The following is a 20,360-nucleotide window of genomic DNA, read 5'->3' on the forward strand; positions in this document are numbered from 1 at the left end:
ATACCGAAATCCACAATCTCGCCCGACGACATGCCCGACCACAAGAAACGCTTTCGGAAAGTCCCTCAACACCGGAACTAAATCAATGGTAGAAACCTCTACACTAACATCCATCACGAAGGCCCAATTAAGAAAATCAATCCTTCCCAGCCGTCCGCTGGTTGTATAAAATATAAACCACTCCACTATAACATAACTCGACGCACATTGCCACTCAACCTTTGGCATTTCCAACCTAGCCCATAAAGCAATAGTCCAGAATAACCCAACACTGAGACGATCAGTCTAAATCCCCAACATCACATCCAAAATCTAATGTGCCAAGCAAAGAAAGATCCACTCGGGCCCCCCAAATCTCGGTAGTCACTAAACAGTGCTGATACACACGATCTACAATCACAACATAGCCTGAATATGAGAACTTCCATCTCCACGTCCATACGACACATGAATCACCATATCCTATCCCAATTTCGTCGTCCGAATATATGCCACACCTCTAATACCCAATCATTCCACTATAGATACTCTAAAATTTCCCTATGTCACCATGCAAACCCGAATATCACCAGTCGATCTAAAAAGAAGGTGCTGCAATACTACCGAAGTGATATCAACTTAATAACATTGCCCTTTTACTAAAACATAGACTCTCGTCAAATCATTTCCAATTAGCAGTACCATTTCCTTAATCATCTAAGGCCACCCGCTTCTTAAGAGTTTTATGAACTTCCTTTCAGAACTGAACTGTAACTCATCTAGCCAAGAACTTCCATTGATCCCATCTAGAAGAAAAATCATTACATATCCTATGCTTCTCACACTCGGAGAAATTGCACCTCTCCAACCACGGTAGAAATTAATAAGATCTCTCCCAATTCCATTTGCACAAATTCAACTGCCAAGACTGAATTCTTCTAACTAGACCAAGCTAAGCAAGCCATCAAAACCCAAGAGCATTGTTGCAAAATAGCTGTAGGAACTCATTACCTCGAACACATACAAGGAATTAGTCATATCCTTACCATACCGATTTGGTCTACTATCAAGATACCCCATCTATCTAAATTCCTTCTGATTCATCTTGAACTTGATATTCCTTCTTGTTGTAGCACCACAATTTCCTCAACCTAGGCTTATCACACGAAACCCAAGCATAAAGCTACACCGTCTAAGGCTCCTAAGCCGCTGAATACTCTTTAAGTGTTCCCCAAAGCCATTACCTTCACCTTCCCAATATTGATATATAGAATCCCATAATTAATATAGAAAATACCACAAGTCTTGCCATCTTCCACTAAAAACTCAGTTTCTATCCATAAGTACAACTTAGAAGCCTCCAATTATTGCATGTGGAGTTTTGAAAACAATAGGGCCATTCTCTAGAGTCATCCACACTACTCAAACCGTAGTTAGATTGATTAAACGAACCGAACAACCTATGCTTCATTAGCACTCCGACACTGCAGAATGTGACCTCATTCCAATATAACCAAGCAATTTCTTGCCCTATGCACCGAGCATTCCTTACCAACCACAACTCAAGTCATTCCCCGATTCTCGTACATCTATAAAGCATAACATAGCCTTTATTGAAGTTTCCTTTACTCGAGCCATAACTGAGCCTTTATTGAAATTTCCTTCACTCGAGCCATAACTGATTCACAAATGCGCCTCGAACTGGGACCATTAGAGCACATAACTGTGCAATCAACTATAATAGCAGACTCCCCCACTTGGCTCAAAGCCATAGGTCAAACACGCACCATAACTCATAACACATATGCTTTATTGCTGCCATAATACCATAGTGAGATTAACTCAATCCTTCATAAGCTCGTGGAACACAGACCATCTAGTACTTCATATCTTCTACAAATCTCATATTTACTCTCAGAACAATTAAACCCACTCTCTTAAGCAACCCAAATTAAATTCACATATATATTTCACTTGTAAATGGGATTTTCTAATAGACAACATAAAGATCACACAACTCCAGAACACTTTGCAGGAGATAACCCACCTGCTTCGCCTTAACTAACATTTATGTATACCTTCCACCATCGTAAACTGTACGCAGTCACTTAGTCTTCCTCAGTCTGAACTCATACAGCAACATGAATTTTTTTTTACTTCACTCACAATTGGGAAACATTAAAAGATTCTTCACATGCCTATAACTCGGGGCTATACCTCGAATCAAGATGGAATTCAAGCACCTAATAGTTCTTCTATCCTCCAGCAGACCCTTATTGTCGTTTCCAAATCATATGAATACATCTCACAGTACTAACATACTCATCACATAGTTACTCAACCGTCACTTCCACTAATAGGGAAAATACCGAACATACAAGTTCAAAACCCTTGCTCACACAATCAGCACCTCGGTGCTCAAGCCATAGGCAAATATTTGGCCTCAAGTCCTCCAGACTAGCCCAACATCAAAGTCACAGAGATCACATCTCGCCCCTCGATCGGGGAATCACAAGCCATCAAGGCACATCTTATACTGAGCGCTCACACGCGCATACGAACGCGTGGAAGGAATTCATAGAGTTACATTTCAAGCTGAATCAAAGGACGCACGATAAGAATTCAAGAATGTGAAGTTTTCCTAAAGGTTCTGCAGCCTATCGAGGATAAATACAGACGTCTCCATACCAATCCGTGAGACTCTACTAAACTTGCTCATAACTCATGAGACCTATGTAACCTAGGCTCTGATACCAACTTGTCACAACCTAAACCCCGCTCCGATCGTGATGGCGCCTGTCGTGAAGACAAGGCCAGCCAACAAACCCATATCGCCTTTTCAAAAATAGTTAAACATTAATAAACAGTTTAAATATGATTTGATGATATAATTAACGGAAGCATAACCCAACACAGCCCTAACCGAGGTGTCACAAGTCACGAGCATCTACTAGGGTATAAATACAACTGAAAGCCTGGAGTGTACAAATACAGACTAATGAAATGAGGAGAGAGAAAAAGCAGTGTTGCGAATGTCGGCAGCTACCTTGCTAAACCCTGATGACTCTGCCTCCGATCAGCCAAAACATACCTGAATCTGCACACAAGTTATAAAGAGTAATGTGAGTACTCCGACTCAGTAAGTAATAATAATGAAGAAAGACTGAAGGCAAGAAATCACACAAAAGCACAAGGTATTCCATACTGAAGCAGTAAAATCACTTTAAACAGTAAAGCAGTGAGAAATCAAGTGAAAAACCCTTTTTTCCAACAAGCAAAAAGCAAGAAGTTTACAAGTGAGTAACGAAAATGATAGAAATGTAAATGGCCCCTCGGGAAAAACATGAACAACAAATCGCCCCTCGGGCATAATATCAACAGAACCAACCCCTCGGGCTCAATATCAGAACAGTGCCAGCCCCTCGGGCTCAATATTAGAATAGTAAACGCCCATCGGGCTCAATATCAGAATAGTAATAGCCCCCCGGGCTCAATATCAGAACAGTATTAGCCCCTCGGCTCAATATCAGATCAGTAATCCCCTTGGGCTACCTCACAATCACTCATATCAGCCCTTCGGGCATAGTATCAATTACTCAGAACAATGGCTACCCGCGCTCACTGTGGCTGTGCAGACTCCGGAGGGGCCCCTTACAGCCCAAGCTTTATATCAAGCCACCTCGTGGCATCATCACTCAGCATATCCTCACATCACTCAAGCCACCACATGGCATATAAGGTATCTCAGGCCCTCGGCCTCATATCACTCGGCCTCACATCACTCAAGCCACCGCGTGGCATATTAAGTATCTTAGGCCCTCGGCCTCATATCACTCGGCATATCCTCACATATGGCCCTCGGCCTCACTCAGTCCGGAAATCATCATAAGCCCCTCGGGCATTTGTAAAACAGTAGTTCTCAGCCCAAAATACCATTTAGAAATATCATTTGAGTTTTCAAATCTGCATAAAAGCGGCTGAGTTTGTAAAACAATAATTATAAACAGGACTGAGCTTAAATATAATTAAAAACAATGAGGAAATAGTGATAAAAATTCCCGAAGGATTCAAATAATTGGCACGAAGCCTAAGTATGGCAATCAACCAAAATCATTATGATAACAAATAAGTTTCAATCAAATATGTGTAAAATCATCAATCGGGATGGGCCAAGTCACAATCCCCGGTAGTAAAAGACCTCGTGCTCATCATCCAGTGCGTGTCTCACCTCAATATAGCACTATGATGTGCAAATCCGGGGTTTCAAACCCTCAGGACATCATTTACAATCATTACTCACCTCGAACCGGTTAATCATCTAGCTCGTGATGCCTTTGTCTCTCAAATCGACCTCTGAATGCCTCGAATCTAGCCACAATAATTCGATTAAGTTAATAAAAATTATAGGAATTAATTCCATATGAAGTTCTACATTTTCCATTAAAAATCCGAAATTGCACACAAACTTCGCTTGTGGGACCCACATCTCGGAATATGACAAAAGTCACGGAATATGAACCCTCATCCAACCACGAGTCCAACCAAATAAATTTTACCAAAATCCGACATCGGATTGGCTTTCAAATCTTAAAAATTCATCTTTATGGAATTTTAGAAATTTCCTCCATTTTTCTTCAAATATCAATAATCTAACGCAAAAAATGAAGATTCATTCATGAAATATAATCACTAGGGATTCAAGAACACTTACCCCAAGAATTCCCGTGATTTTTCGCTTAAAATTGCCCAAAACCCGAGCTTGGCAGGCAAAAAAAATGACCAAAAACCGGACTACTGGACTTAAAACTGTCCAGAATTTCAGGGGTACTGTTCATGCATTTTAATGTTCATGGATACTGTTCACAGGTATTGTTCACGGTATTGTTCATGGGTACTGTATATGAGGGTACTGTTCATATGTACTATACATGGATACTATTTATGTTTACTGTACATGGTACTGTACACGGAAACTGTTCACGTAGGTGCGGTTACTGTTCACACGTGCGAAAAATGCAGAAACTGCCCAGAAAATTGCAGCAACTTTTCTTTTCACTAAAAAGGCTCTAACTCCATCATACGAACTCAGAGTTCGATGATTCTTGTTCCTATGAGTCATAAATAATAATATGAACATAGCCCTTCAGTCGAAACTCAATTCGGAGCTCATTTGCTTAGTTCAATACCCATTTCGCTCGTTAAACAATTAACTCATGTTTCGTGTCAAAAACCCAATCGCGACTTGATGAAATTAGACCAAACTTTCCAGATCAGTCCTATAATTCATTATCAAAATTCCGGAAGTCTCGAAATCAAATTTCAATCTCTAGAACTAAAAATGGACCTTTGGATCATTACATGCTTATGCTCAAAACGGCAAAATCTTCCAAAAACTCTTCCAAAACATATCTGAGCCTCATGGGACCCTGACCAAAACATGCCCACACACCCCATAACATAATTCAAACCTGTTCCAACCTTCGGAATGCTCCAAACAACATCAAAACATCAAATCACCCTCGGATTCAAGCCTAAGAATTCCAAAACTTCCGAAATCCGAATTCGATCAAAAAGTCGACCAAACGACGTCCAAATGACCTGAAATTTTGCACACACATCACAAATGACATAACGAAGATATAGAAACTCTCGGAATTCCATTCCGATCCTCGGATCAAAATCTCACCTATCAACCGTAATTCACCACAATATTAACTTTGCCAATTCAAGCCAAATCCTTCCACGGACTTCCAAAATACATTCCGATCGCGCTCCTAAGTAATAAATCACCCAACGAAGAAATCCAAATCATAAAATTTTTGATCCGAGCTCATATACAAATAAGTCAACTCTTAGTCAATCCTTTCAATTTCAAAGCTTTCAACTTAGACTATTCCTTCAAATTCATTCTGATTTTTCCTGAAAACCAAAACCAGCTATCTACATCAGTCATAGTACGTTACACGGGGCAAGTCATGCACGAGAATTGGTGATCAAAGTGCAAAAGTTCAAAATGACCGGTCGGGTCGTTACAGCAGGCCCTGGCATCTCCCTCTATCTTTTCATCCTGTTTCATTTATGTATTTCAAAAACAGTGTTGCATTTTTTTTTCCAGACCTTGTTTGTAGTATTCCTAGACCGTGTATGAAGTTGTGACACCAGTTCTGGATGGTCTTTGTTTAAGAAATTATATTTGAAATATTTAAATGGTTTTATTTGTTTCTTCCGCTTGTTTAAATTCCGTTGTTTATAAATTGTTGGTTCCTAATTGATTAAGGATTAAAAATGGGAAAAAGTAAATTGTTCAAATGGTTGGTTGGACTACCTTTCACTAGTAGACGCCATCTAGACTCCCGAGGGTGGAAAATCCGAGTCGTGACAACTTTTGACAAGAGTTGTGAGGATAAAGAGATAATTGATTCTATGGCAGAAGCGATGCAGGAGATGATTGCTGCTTCAACATTAGTCTAGCCAACTCTATGGGGGTCATTGTGAGATCCTTTATGAATATATTACTCCTAAATGACACTTGTAATTCACCTAAATAAGTCTAAATGACCCCATTAAAACTATAATGTCAAACATGTAAAATTTCTTTTACTCTCCGATAGATCAACGAAAACTCATGACAGGCAGCAAAGAAGATTGGAGAACTTTCTTGCAGAATAGATTACGCAAATAATTAATTACTCCTAGTTAAACTGGATTCCCAAAGTGTCGAAAGAAATTTTCAGCAACATATGTTAACATGCTAAAGTATATTTAAAGTAGATGTATCATAATAGCAAGCCAATCTTAACTTAAATCCAAACACATGAAGACAAGGTTAAATTATTCCACAAAGTTATAATACTACTGATATTTTCAAACAATTTTACAAGAAAGACAAGCAAAGTAACGAAAGGAACATGTATTGGAAAACTATCCTAAAATTAAACAGTTAAATCCAAACACATGAAAAGATATTATCTCAAACATTGAGTTTAGATTAATCAAATACGGAACCATGAAAATTACGCTACTACCAGAAACAACATTTTTCAGATGTGACATATTTAAATATATTGAACATGGATTCAAGCATTTAGAGCCAAAGTCAGATCTGGATTAAAACTAAATTAGTGTTGAACTACTCTAAATAAATAGATAATGAGCAAATTACTAAGCTTAAACCCATTTCAAACCAAAACTCTTATCATACTTATAATCAGACCAAATAGTAAGATAAGTAGAAAGGACATGGACCTGGAATCACTTTCCGGTATATTCAAATCTTCAAAAATTACAGCACGACGAGAACTCGAACCAAAAATCGAACTTGAACGCCTCAATCAACCTCACCTCAGTCAAACTCAAATCCAATTCCAGCACATATTAGTCAATTAACGGATGTGTTGGTGAGGCCATTTTATCGTACCTTAAGAAGGTGGGGTGCAGGGGTGAAAGAAGATCGATAAGGGTGGCTGTGGTGTAAGGTTGAAGATGCTGAGGGGTCATTTTGGCCAGAAGGTTCACGACTGGGAGCTTCAATACAAGTTTTTTTAGATTGTTTCCTCTTTTAGTGTTGAAGATGGCTGCTGATTTTGTGCGTTAGTTTTGAAGAAGATGATGTTGAGATGAGGGGTCCCTTTGGGTGATGGTTCTGATGATAAACGACCGCCTCCTTTGTATAGTCTAGGTCTAGGGGTCTAGCTTAGTTTTTATTAAAGGGAGAAGGGTTTTTAGGGTATTAGGCTTTGGGCTTGAAAGGATTTGGGTCATGAATTTGGGCTAATTAACTTTGGCCCAATACACTAAGACAAAATCAAAATCTTTTTTCCATTTTGCTTTTTCTTTAATTGTAAAATCTAATAAAACTCTTAATTACCTAAATCAATCTAATTTGTAAAAATTAAAATTGTTTATCTATTAAAACAACTAATTAACTTAAAACTAAATAAAAACACTACTTTCTAAAGACTAAAAGCTAAATATATAAAAATGACCATTTCTTGTGATTTTTCTTAATAAAATTAATTCCTACATGCAAATTGAACCTAAGATGACATGAAATTTAAACATGACATTTATTATGATTTTTCTATGATTTTAAAATATTACAGATGCATGAAATGCAACTAAATAAAGAAAAACATCTAAAATCCCATAAAATTATTTTTGGTTAATTTATAGGAGTTATTTTCATGTAGAGAAAAAATTAGGTGCTCACAGCTGCCCCTCTTTGCTCAGAAACATAAAGAGTTTTCGGGCAAAGATAAAGTGAGCAAATTTTTTCCCGTTTGAAACTCCATTTGGAAGCATTTTGAAAATGTTTTGACCGAACGTTGCTTCAGAGGTTGCCTACATATCCTTGGTTATAAAAGAATTAGGTCGGTGTAGTTCTGGAAGGATGATAGAGTGATGAGTTTGAGAATCGAGTGAGGTTCCGTCGAGGCTCCAGTCCACGGTCCAGTTATTACATCAAAATCAAAATGGAAAAGACTAGCTAAACCTATCAGCTACGAGTTACAAGATTCCTCTCTATAAATCTTCTAAAGCTTGATCTTGAGTCTTGGCTGGTTCTTCCTGCAGACTCTGATCTGAATCTTGATGCTTGTTACTTGCGAATGGTGGTTCATTTTTCTTTAGCTCTTCGGATCAAGGCGGGACATACAAAGCATGCGACTTCAATCATGTCTTGAGCAGTCCACATCTTTTCTCTGCTTCTACACTTTAGAGCTCACTTCTTTTCTTTTTTTATCTTTCTTTTATTCTGGATTGAGACTTCTTCTTTTGGTCATCTCGAATCCTGTGTCTCGAGGTATAACCTGCTCAGACACCAAAACAAATAAACGAACGAAATTTTTTCTGTCCCAATTTTCACTAGGAAAATTTCGTGAGTTACTGTAACAAAAATCTAAACTACTTCTTTATTGAAAGCAGTAAAAGTCGGGATCGTGTATCCTTGAGAAAAAGACATTAGGAGTGGAGACCCTATATCTAACATGAAATCAAATGGGGATCGGAGGTCCTAAGTTGGAAACATTACCAGGTTATGCTGAAAAAATGACCAGGTTATGTCGGAAAAAGGTCCTCGGGTTATGCCGGGGAGGTCCACGGGTTATGCCGAAAAAAGGTCCTCGGGTTATGCCGGGGAGGTTCACAGGGAATGTCATCGGGTTATGCCAGTAAAAGGTCCTCAAGTTATGTTGGGGAGGTCCACGGGTTATGCCGGGGAAGGTCATCGGGTTTTGCCGGAAAAGAAAAAGGTCCTCAGGTTATGCCGGGGAGGTCCACGGGTTGTGTCGGGAATGTCATCGGGTTATGCCGAAAAAAGAAATTCGGGTTATGCCGGGGAAGGGTCATCAGGTTATGCCGGAAAAGAAAAAAGGTCCTAGGGTTATGCTGGGGAGGTCCACGGGTTATGCCAGGAAAGGTCATCGGATTATGCCGGAAAAGAAAAAGGTCCTCAAGTTATGCCGGGGAGGTCCACGGGTTATGCTGGGAAAGGTCATCGGATTATGCCGGAAAAGAAAAATGTCCTCGGGTTATGCCGGGGAGGTCCACGGGTTATGCTGGGAAAGGTCATCGGATTATGCCGCAAAAGAAAAAGGTCCTCGGGTTATGCCGGGGAGGTCCATGGGTTATGTGGTGAGGTTGATTGAGGCAATCAAGTTCGGTTTGTGGTCCGAGTTCTCGTCGTGCTGTAATTTTTGAAGATTTGAATATACCGGAAACTGATTCCATGTCCATGTCCTTTCTCCTTATCTTACTAATTGGTCTGATTATAAGTATGATAAGAGTTTTGGTTTGAAATGGGTTTCGGCTTGGTAATTTCCTCATTATCTATTTCTTTAGAGTAGTTCAACACTAATTTAGTTTTAATCCAGATCTGACTTTGGCTCCAAAATGCTTGAATCCATGTTCAATATATTTAAATATGTCATGTCTGAAAATGTTGTTTCTGGTATTACCGTGATTTGCATGGTTCCGTATTTGATTAATCTAAACTCAATGTTTGAGATAATATCTTTTCATGTTTTTGGACTTAACTGTTTAATTTTAGGATAGTTTTCCAATACATGTTCCTTTCGTTACTTTGCTAGTCTTTCTTGTAAAATTGTTTAAAAATATCAGTAGTAGTATAACTTTGTGGAATAATTTAACCTTGTCTTCATGTGTTTGGATTTAAGTTAAGATTGGCATGGTATTATGATACATCTACTGTAAATATACTTTAGCATGTTAACATATGTTGCTGAAAAATTCTTTCGACATTTTGGGAATCCAGTTTAACTAGGAGTAATTAATTATTTGCGTAATCCGTTATGCAAGAAAGTTCCTCAATCTTCTTTGCTGCTTGTCATGAGTTTTCGTTGATCTATCAGAGTGTAAAGGAAATTTTACTTGTTTGACATTATAGTTTTAGTGGGGTCATTTAGACTTATTTAGGTGAATTACGAGTGTCATTTAGGAGTAATATATTTATAAAGGATCTCACAATCACCCCTATAGAGTTGGCTAGACTAATCTTGAAGCAGCAATCATCTCCTGCATCCCTTCTGCCATAGAATCAATTATCTCTTTATCCGCACAGCTCTGGTCAGAAGCTGTCACAACCCAGATTTTCCACCCTTGGGAGATGTGATGGTGCCTACTAGTGAAAGCTAGGCTAACAAACCGTTTGAACAATTTACTTTTTCCCATTTTAATCCTTAATCAATTAGGAACCAACAATTTACAAACAGCGGAATTTAAACAAGCGGAAGAGTTTGGAAATTTTAAGGAAGCTTCAGATTTTCTGCTTCTAGTGTTTCCGCACCTGCGGATTGGGGACCGCAGGTGTGATGCCACAGATGCGGGGAAAAGGAGCGCAGAAGCGGAAAGGGCCTGGGAAGGCTGGAACCGCAGAAGCGGCTTAGGGGCCGCATCTGCGATGCCGCAGATGCGGAAAAAGGGATCGTAGAAGCGAAAATTGAGAATTAAGTGAAAAACCACATATGTGGTTCAAGGACCGCAAATGCGGTACCGCAGAAGTGGAAATTGGGCCGCAGATGCGAAAATTCCTGGGCCAAACATATAAATAGTTGCCTTTTCGAATTTGAGCTATTCATTCATTATTTTTATTCGGGTTTGAAGCTTTTGAGAGAGATTTTTGAGGAAAACAAAGGGGAATACTTAGAGGTAACAGCCTTGACTTCATAACTCATTTTTATGTGATTAAAGACCTAATTAGTGGTGAAAATTTAGGAAAAATGGGTAATTAGGGCTAGAGTTTAATAGTCCTTTAAATGAGGATTTGGGGGGTCATTTGGACTCCGATTTCAGTTTTCTTGTTATGTATAGACTCATGAGAGTACGAGGTTTCTGAAAATGCAAATTTTACCCTATTCCGAGATGTGATCCCGAGGGGAATTTTGGTCATTTTACATAATTTCGTGTATCAGCTTAGACTTTACTTGTAGAATCAGTTACTTGAAGTGTTATTTACATTATGCAATTGAATTGAATAGATTTGAGCCATTTGGAGTCTAGTACTCGTGGCAAGAACGTGGTCTCAGGTTGATTTTTGAGCCGGTTCGAGGTAAGTGGCTTGTCTAACCTTGTGTGGGGGACCTTCCCCTTAAGATATGATATATTTGATAATTGAAATGACTTGTACGTGAGGTGATAAGCATGTACTTGAGCTAATTGTTGAAAATCCGGTTTTTCCTTAAGTATTTCAATTGAGTTCTTTTTTCCTATTTTATTCTACTTGCGAATTTAGCCGGTTACTAGTTTAGAAAAGCATGTTTAATTGACTTAATTGTCTATTTGCTTAAACTGCCTTAATTGCATTATGTGAAGTGTGTTAGGCTAGAATTAACTAATTACTTAGTACGAAATTTAGCTTAATTGTGTATTCTTGTGTTGCTATTGTGTGTTTTTACTTTGGGACCACGGGACGACATCCCAGAAGATCCCCTATACATATTTATAATAACTGAGGTGCGGGATACCAAGAGATTCCTGGCACGTATATTGAGGATATCAAGAGATCCTCGAGATACCGAGAGATCCCTAGCATATATTGAGGATACCAAAAGATCCCTATGAATTATTGAGGATACCAAGAGATCCTCGCGATACCGAAAGATCTCTAGCATATATTAAGGATACCAAGAGATCCTCGGGATACCAAGAGATCCCTATCATATATTGAGGATACTAAGAGATCCTCGGGATACCTAGAGATCCCCGGGTATCATCCTTGTTATGAATGGTACTTCCTTGTGGTTTGCATTCATCTCTATTTTCGTTATTTTACTCTTATTATCTTGTGTAGATTCTTACTGTAGATTTTTAATTGTACTGCTTATCTTATCCTGTCATATTTATATTTATTTAATTTCAGTAGGGCTCTAACCTTCCTTGTCACTACCCAACCGAGGTTAGGCTTAGCACTTACTGAGTACCGCTATGGTGTACTCATGCCTCTTCTGCGCATGTTTTTCATGTGCAGATCCAGGTACCGCTACTCAGGCCTATCATCCTTGAGGAGGCGACTGCTCTAGAGACTTCGAGGTACGTCTGCCGCATCCGCAGACCGAGAAGTCCCTTTCTATTCCTGCTTTAGTATTTAGCCCTTCTATATTTTTCTGTTCTTATTAGACATTTCGAAGTTAGAGCTATGTAGTATTGATCTTAGCTTGTGATTCGTGTTTTTCCAGGTCTTTGATTTATGTTTTGGTAGTGAGTTGAATATGGTGTATGCCTAGTGGCACATTTAAACACTGTTATTACTTTATTACTGTTTTAAATTGTTTTACTTCCGCAAATTTTGATTTTCATCCACAATTTAGGTTTACCTAGTCCTAGAGACTAGGTGCCATCACGATGGTTCACGGAGGGCGAACCGGGGTCGTGACAGATAACGAGTCATAAAGAAAAATTCATATCCCGAAATTTACGTATATTTTCCTAGTTTTGTAAGTTACAATATTCTCCTTATCGGGACTTCATATTCAATTGAGTATTTCCTTCTTCTAGTCAAGACAACAGAGAGTTTATATATACAGTATTAATGTATGTTCATTACCATCGAGCTATAATCGAGTGGCAGGCCCCTATTGGGCAACCTCTGATCAGATGGTAAGTGATATACCGATCCTACTGTGGCTGAGCGCCTATGAGCGAGCCTAGTTGGTCGAGATACAGAGCCTAGTATGGCCGAACGCCTATGAGCGAGCCTACTATGGCAGAGCAGTTTTATATATATATATACCGAGCCTTACAGGGCCGGACAACTATTTTACCTACTATATTGAGAGAGTTGAGTCAGTATCAACAGGTAAGCATATCTTCAGATTATCTTTGACTTCCAGCTACTTGCAGTTATTATTATCAGTTCAGTTTTAGCTTTCAATATATTGCTTTACATACTCAGTACATTATTTCGTACTGACGCTCCTTTTCTGGGGGCGCTGCATTTCATGCATGTAGGTTCAGACAGACAGACGGGTAGGCCTCCTCATTAAGTGTTGCCCTAGTTCTGCTTGATCGGTAAGCTCCATACCTTTCGGAGTTGCCGGATTTAGAGCCTTATGTACATCTTATATATATATATATATATATATATGTATATGTATATGTATATATGTTATGAGTAGGTCGGGGAGCTGTTCCAATCACAATACATCTATCAGTAGAGGCTTGTAGACATATCCTGTTAGTTAGCGCAGTATGTTGGGCTTTCCGATCTTGTATGTATATTTGGTTGGTTTGTCAGCTGTAGTAATTATGACGGCCTTGTCGGCTCAGTTTTATATTGACATTTAGCCAGCATTCGCAGCTGTCTTGCAATATGGCCCATGACCAAAGTATGATATAATATGTTCAGAGTCCCTTAGAAGTTTTTCTTTATTTAGTTGCATTTCATGAATTTTTAATATTTTAAAATCATAGAAAAATAGGGAGGCTAGACTACCAACAAAAATAAACCTGGATAGTTTGCACACCCAACAACCTTGTTAGTTTTGAGATATTTAACATATAGGAAATCCCACGTTGGGATGCAATGCATCTAATAGTTAAACGCTTCTACCATGTGTTTGAACGGTTGCATGTTTCATCCCAGCCTTAACTAACTCTTTCAGTATGTACCTCTTTTCTTTTATTTTTTTTCATTTCGTTTCTGTCGCTCTTTTATTTTTGGTCCCTCTCTTTTCTTTTTCATTTTTGTCCCTCTTTATTTTTTGTTACTCTCTTTTTTCTTTTTTTTTTTATCACTTTTATTTCACTCAATTTTCTTTCTTTTTTTTTTCAGTTTATTTTTCACTCAATTTATTTTATGGTTGTGATCGAATCCGATAGGGATTGCATATGTATCATGACGCCGCATGAATCAGATCTTGCATAGTTTGGGAAGATTAAGAATGGAGTAAATAAGCTAACTCCTTTTTTTTTTACTTTTTATAAAACTCAGACCATGAAAGCTTTGAGGCAAAAGAAAAATATTTTTTTTTTCAATTCTTTGTTTTGTTGTTTTTTTTCCCGAAAGAAATGGTTTCAAAGAAGAAAGGAAATATTTATTTTTTGGATTTTTTATTTTGATTTTATTTTTATTTTTTTGAAAGAAAGACTTCTAAAAATTCATTTTCTTTTAATTTCGCACTTTGGGAATTTCAAAAGAAAATATATATTTTTTGGATTTTAGATGTTGCCTCTTAATTTTCGAAAGAGGGACTTTTAAGAAGATATTTTGGATTTCTGAGTTTTTTTTTATATTTACAAAAATACTTCTAACGAAAATATTTTTGTACTTTAATTTTTCAATTTTTATGACATTTATGAATGAAAGACTTCTAAAAAAAATATTTTTCGATTTTTGTTTCTGATTTGTTTTTTGAATTTTTGGGAAAAATACTTCAAAATAAAGGAAACTCGTATTTTGGATTTTGGATTTTGATTATTGATTTTGTTTTTTTTCTTTTTTTTCTTTTTTGTGTGTTAAAGACTTCAGAAGAAGGAAACTACTTTTTTGAGTTTAAAAAGAATGTTTTTTTTTTGAATTTTCTAAGGAAAGATCTCTAAAGAAGGAACTAAAGGAAAATATTTTTGGGTTTTTCAAAATTGGGGTCGGAACCGATGAGGTTTGCCTACGTATCTCACATCCGATGAGAATCAGACCCGTGTAGTTTGGTCAATTTTGACAAAGTAAAAAACGTGATACTAACTCACTTTTATTTCTTGAAATGCTTTTCCTCTCTTTTTTCTTTTCGAAAATTTTGGCAGAGTTTCGAGACATTTTCAAATGCCGGGATTTTTAGAATCGAGTAAATTCTCTATCCTACCTCACTCTTGATTTTTCTCTTGATTTTCTTTTTCTAGCTGGTCAACATGCAAGCCAAAACAAATAAATATTCATATAGCACGTAGGATGCATCAGGATGATTTGTTGTTTTGGGTACATCTATCTTGGACAGACCCAACCCTTGTGTTGAGTCCCCAAGGTCAAATGCACGTGATGCAAATAAGCATTCCTACTAGGGATACAGTATGAGGTTACGTTATTCTAAGTTTAAAAATGGGGTTGTGTTCTAAACCTGGCTTACCCGGGTGAACAAACTCGAGCCGAAGATGGGGCAACGTACCGGGAGCACGAAAGTCTGCCCGGCCTTGTTGCTGACCCAGCCCCGTTCTATTTGGTATAACTTCTAACAGAAAAAGTGGGTCACGCGAACGTGTGCACCATTTTTTTAGAAGACTCAGAAGGGAGGCGTACGAAGACATTTAAATACAGTTCAAGTAATATCAAAGAGGTAAATAAATGGCAATTAGTACATTAGGTCCACAAAAATATAGTAATATCAATAATTAATAAAGCCAAGTAAAACTCACATTAACAAGCTCGAATTCTTGAACCCTGAACCAGAAGTTCTGGATTCTTGTCCCGAGCAGAGTCGTCAGAGCTGTCACACCTCCTTTTTCTGCCACGAGAGGGTATACAAGGGAGTTTTTCCAATTAAAGTGACATTATTCGAAATGGAATTATTTTATTTAATTTATTAGAGTCGTCACTTTGAATAGTTTATTTGGTGTCCCAAGTCAACGGTTTATTTTTAAATCCCAAATCGAGGAAATTTTTGACTTTATTTAAAATTCTGCAAACTAGAAATTATAGATAAGGAATTCTGTTAATCCGGGAGAAGGTGTTAGGCATTCCGGGTTCCGTGGTTCTAGCACGATCGCTTAGCAATATAAACTTGGCTTAAATTGTTTAACTACTCATTTTAGAACCTATGTGCATTTATCTTTTTACCTCTTTTAATCACTTGATTTATTCGTAATTAAAGAATTGAGTTACGCGTATGTGTACTCATTTCGTTTGGTGCATCAAAAATTATGTCACGCGTACGTGTCCACAATTAATCACGCTTATTTAATTATTAATAAAGTTTGGTTGAAGCTGCGCGAACGCATCCCTCGATTTACTTTTAGAACGAAATTCATATATATGTTACGCGAACGTATACATCATCACGATAATAAAGTAAGTCGCGCCTAAAGCAAGCTGTGAATGTTTATTTTAGAAACTGTAATCATGTCACGTGAACGTGTACATAATCACGATAATAAATTGAAAGCGCGCCTAAAAGTTCGCCTACCCGAGTATTGTCGGCCTAACATGCTCCTAACAGTTATAGAATTAAATAAATAAAGTAAAACAAAGAGCATGTTCAACTAAAATTTCTTTAAACTTCTAATAACCAACCCATGACCTTATATTCATCATAACAAATTTAAATTAAATTCAATAATCATCCAAAATAGACATGATATCCAAAACACGTTGGAACAGTAAAGAAACTAGCAACTTGGCTCCTGTAAATCCTTCATCGCCAACACCTTTACATAGCGCTGCTACCTCACAACAAACTACAACAAGGAATATATCTTGTAAATAGAGGAAGTGTTCATCAGATATAGCTCCTGCTTTTGACCAGAGTTGTGGGGATAAAGAGATAATTGATTCTATGGCAGAAGCGATGCAGGAGATGATTGCTGCTTCAAGATTAGTCTAACCAACTCTATGGGGGTCATTGTGAGATCCTTTATCAATGTATTACTCCTAAGTGACACTCATAATTCACCTAAATAAGTCTAAATGACCCCACTAAAACTATAATGTCAAATAGGTAAAATTTCCTTTACACTCTGATAGATCAACGAAAACTCATGACAGGCAGCAAAGAAGATTGGAGAACTTTCTTGCATAACGGATTACACAAATAATTAATTACTCCTAGTTAAACTGGATTCCCAAAGTGTCGAAAGAAATTTTCAGTAACATATGTTAACATGCTAAAGTATATTTACAGTAGATGTATCATAATACCATGCCAATCTTAACTTAAATCCAAATACATGAAGACAAGGTTAAATCATTCCACAAAGTTATACTACTATTGATATTTTCAACAATTTTACAAGAAAGACTAGCAAAGTAATGAAAGGAACATGTATTGGAATATTATTCTAAAATTAAACAGTTAAGTCCAAACACATGACAAGATATTATCTCAAACATTGAGTTTAGATTAATCAAATACGGAACCATGAAAATCACGCTACTACCAGAAACAACATTTTTCAGACAAGACATATTTAAATATATTGAACACGGATTCAAGCATTTGGATCCAAAGTCAGATCTGGATTAAAACTGAATTAGTGTTGAACTACTCTAAAGAAATAGATAATGAGGAAATTACCAAGCCTAAACCTATTTCAAACCAAAACTCTTATCATACTTATAATCAGACCAAACAGTAAGATAAGGAGAAAGGACATGGACCTGGAATCGCTTTCCGGTATATTCAAATCTTCGAAAATTACAGCGCGACGAGAACTCGAACGAAAAATCAAACTTGAACGCCTCAATCAACCTCACCTTAGTCGAACTCGAATCCAATTCCAGCACCTATTAGTCAATTAATGGATGTGTTGGTGAGGCCATTTTCTCATAGCTTAAGGAGGTGGGGTGCAAGGGTGAAGGGAGATCGAGAAAAGTGGATGTGGTGTAAGGTTGAATATGCTGAAGGGTCGTTTTGGCTAGAAGGGTCATAGTTGGGAGCTTCAATACAAGGTTTTTAGATTGTTTCCTCTGTTAGTGTTGAAGATGGCTGCTGATTTTGTGCGTTAGTTTTGAAGAAGATGATGTTGAGATGAGGGGTCCCTTTGGGTGCGGGTTCAGATGATAAACGACTGCCTCTTTTGTATAGTCTAGGTCTAAGGGCCTAGCTTAGTTTTTATTAAAGGAAGAAGGGTTTTTTTAGGGTATTAGGCTTTGGGCTTGAAAGGATTTGGGTCATGAATTTGGGATAATTAACTTTGGCCCAATACACTAAGACTAAATCAAAATCTTTTTTCTATTTTTCTTTTTCTTTAATTATAAAATCTAATAAAACCCTAAATTAATCCTAAATCAATCTTATTTGTAAAAATTAATTTTTTTTATCTATTAAAATAACTAATTAACTTAAAACTAAATAAAAATACTACTTTCTAAAGACTAAAAGCTAAATATGTAAAAGTGACCATTTTTGTGATTTTTCTAAATAAAATTAATTCCTACATGCAAATTGAACCTAAGATGGCATGAAATTAAAACGTGACATTTTTTTATGATTTTAAAATATTAAAAATTTATGAAATGCAACTAAATAAAGAAAAAATTCTAAACTCCCTTAAAAATTATTTTTGGTTTATTTTAGGAGTTATTTTCATGTAGGACAAAAATTAGGTGCTCGCAATCCTTGCGTACCAACTTGCAACTAAGGGACTCTAAACATATTATGTCATACTTTGGCCATGGGCCATATTGCAAGACAGCTGCGAATGCTGGCTAAATGTCAATATAAAACTGGGCTGACAAGGCCGTCATAATTACTACTGCTGACAAACCAGCCAAATATACATACAAGACCTGAAAGCCCAACATACTGCGCTAACTAATAAGGTATGTCTACAAGCCTCTACTGAAAGATGTACTGTGATTGGAACAGCTCCCCGACCTACTCATAACATATATACATATATATATAAGATGTACATAAGGCTCTAGACCCGGCAACTCCGAAAGGCATGGAGCTTACCGATCAAGCTGAACTCGGGCAACACTTAATGAGGAGGCCTACCCGTCTGTCTGTCTGAACCTGCATGCATGAAATGCAGCGCCCCCAGAAAAGGAACGTCAGTACGAAATAATGTACTGAGTATGTAAGGCAATATATTGAAAGTTGAAACTGAACTGATAATAATAACTGCAAGTAGCTAGAAGTCAAAGATAATCTGAAGATATGCTTACCTGTTGATACTGACTCAACTCCTTCAATATAGTAAGTAAAATAATTGTACGGCCTTATAAGGCTCGGTATATATAACTGCTCTGCCATAGTAGGCTCGCTCATAGGCACTCGGCCATACTAGGCTATGTATCTCGACCATGCTGGGCTCGCTCATAGGCGCTCGGCCACAGTAGGCTCGGTATATAACTTTCCATCTGATCAGAGGTTGCCCAATAGTGGCCTGCCCATCGATTATAGCTCGATGGTAATGAAAATACTGTAATACTGTATATATAGGCTTGCTGCTCTCTTGACTGGAAGAAGACAATACTCAATTAAATATGAAGACCTGATAAGGAGAATATTGTAACTTACAAAACTAGGAAAATATACGTAAATTTCGGGATATGAATTTTTCTTTATGACTCGTTATCTGTCACGACCGCGGTTCGCCCTCCGTGAACCATCGTGATGGTACCTAGTCTCTAGGACTAGGTAAGCCTAAATTGCGGAAGAAAACCAAAATTTGCGGAAGTAAAATAATTTAAAATAGGAATAAAGTAATAATAGAGTTTTAATGTGCCGCTTAGCATACACCATTTTTAACTCTCAATACTAATACGTAAATCCAAGACCTAGAAACCCATGAATCACAAGCTAAGATCAATACTACATAGCTCTAACTCCAGAATGTCTAATAAGAACAGAAAAATACAGAAGGGCTAAATACTAAAGCAGGAACAGAAAGGGATTTCTCGGTCTGCGGACGTGAAAGATGTACCTCGAAGTCTCTACAACAGTCGCTTCCTCAAGGATGATAGGCCTGAGTTGCGGTACCTAGATCTGCACATGAAAAACATGCGCAGAAGAGGCATGAGTACACCACAGCGGTACTCAGTAAGTGCCAAGCCTAACCTCGGTTGGGTAGTGACGAGGAAGGTTAGAGCCCTACTGAAATTAAATAAATATAAAGATGTCAGGATAAGATAATCAGTACAATTGAAAATCTACAGAAAGAATCTACACAAGATAATAAGAGAACAATAACGGAAATAGAGATGAATGCAAACCACA

General features: G+C 37.5%; 2 long non-coding RNA genes across 2 annotated transcripts; both read right to left on the bottom strand.

Moving 5' to 3' along the window:
• Positions 1-2,835: 2,835 nt before the first annotated feature.
• Positions 2,836-7,742, bottom strand: LOC142181614 (uncharacterized). The gene is made up of 2 exons (XR_012710356.1): positions 7,225-7,742; positions 2,836-3,076 (listed from the first exon to the last, which is right to left on the bottom strand). It is a non-coding gene; the product is annotated as an uncharacterized LOC142181614 (long non-coding RNA).
• An 8,961-nt stretch (positions 7,743-16,703) lies between these two features.
• Positions 16,704-18,232, bottom strand: LOC107763168 (uncharacterized). The gene is made up of 2 exons (XR_001642952.2): positions 17,795-18,232; positions 16,704-16,875 (listed from the first exon to the last, which is right to left on the bottom strand). It is a non-coding gene; the product is annotated as an uncharacterized LOC107763168 (long non-coding RNA).
• Positions 18,233-20,360: the final 2,128 nt, after the last annotated feature.

Source organism: Nicotiana tabacum, chromosome 6, assembly GCF_000715075.1.
Source record: "Nicotiana tabacum cultivar K326 chromosome 6, ASM71507v2, whole genome shotgun sequence".
Lineage (NCBI taxonomy): Eukaryota > Viridiplantae > Streptophyta > Magnoliopsida > Solanales > Solanaceae > Nicotiana > Nicotiana tabacum.